We start from the raw sequence: 1,133 nt of genomic DNA, 5'->3' as shown, positions 1-1,133 counted from the left end.
GAAGGAGGTTTTCCCAGGGTGAGGCTCATCCATTGCACTGCGGGTGTGCTGACCCCTGCGATTTCCCCAAATGCGGGAAACTCGACTGCATAATTTGTGGTAGTGGGGGACTGCGTTCGCGCTTTCCCCTGATTATTTGGTTTAAAAATAGAGAAATTGGGAAGTTGCTCTTTGCTCAGTCCTACAAAATTTCGAAGTAGGCGTTCATGGACTTTGAACAATGTCGATGGAGCGCTGTTGTCAAAGGGGTTTTTTCAATCGGAGCGTTTTATCATTTGAAGTTATGTTACTTTGTTGTGCATTTTTCATATACAAACCTTCATAAAAGATTATTTCAACGGATGCAGTCTTTCGAAAAAGTCCACATTTTGGACAGACAGGACTGCTAGTTTGAAAGCCATCTATGTCAAATTTGAATAGCTTTCAACATAGGAGGGATAGGACAGCATCTATCTTCAGTCTACAACAGAGGTTACCAACTTTTCTCGGTTGGTAGACTGGAGGGAAAGGGAGGGGACAAGCACTTTACAAGCCCATGTGCACGCAAACAGGACCGCGAGCACGTGTGCAACGCCAATGGGGTGGTGCTAGCGCCCATGTGACCCAGATCAGCCTCCAGGGGCTTCAATGACTCAAATGACCAGCTATCTGCAAGGAGTAAAAATCCTGCCATTCCCCACCATCCACTCAGTGCTGAAGAAACTTCTTGGATGAGAAGCAAAACAAAAAAGGAAGTCCAGTTGCCTCTTGAAAAAAGCATCTTTGGGACACAGGACTGAATGGATAGCCTGAAATAATCTTTTATGAAGGTTTGTATGTATATGAAAATACAGAACAAAGTATAACATAACTTCAAATGATTAAACCCTCCGATTGAAAAAACCCCTTTGACAACTGCGCTCCAGATCGACATTGTTCAAAGTCCATGAACGCCTACTTCGAAATTTTGTAGGACTGAGCAAAGAGCAACTTCCCAATTTCTCTATTTTTAAACCAAATAATCAGGGGAAAGCGCGAACGCAGTCCCCCACTACCACAAATTATGCAGTCGAGTTTCCCGCATTTGGGGAAATCGCAGGGGTCAGCACACCCGCAGTGCAATGGATGAGCCTCACCCTGGGAAAACCTCCTTC

General features: G+C 44.7%; 2 pseudogenes; one reads left to right on the top strand and one right to left on the bottom strand.

Moving 5' to 3' along the window:
- Positions 1-131, top strand: LOC114923895 (annotated as a pseudogene; the record flags this gene model as incomplete).
- An 871-nt stretch (positions 132-1,002) lies between these two features.
- On the bottom strand, positions 1,003-1,133 carry LOC114923894 (annotated as a pseudogene; the record flags this gene model as incomplete).

Source organism: Protobothrops mucrosquamatus, unplaced genomic scaffold (genome assembly GCF_001527695.2).
Source record: "Protobothrops mucrosquamatus isolate PMUCROS unplaced genomic scaffold, P.Mucros_1.0 scaffold45820, whole genome shotgun sequence".
NCBI lineage: Eukaryota > Metazoa > Chordata > Lepidosauria > Squamata > Viperidae > Protobothrops > Protobothrops mucrosquamatus.
This window is presented reverse-complemented; position numbering and strand designations above follow the sequence as displayed.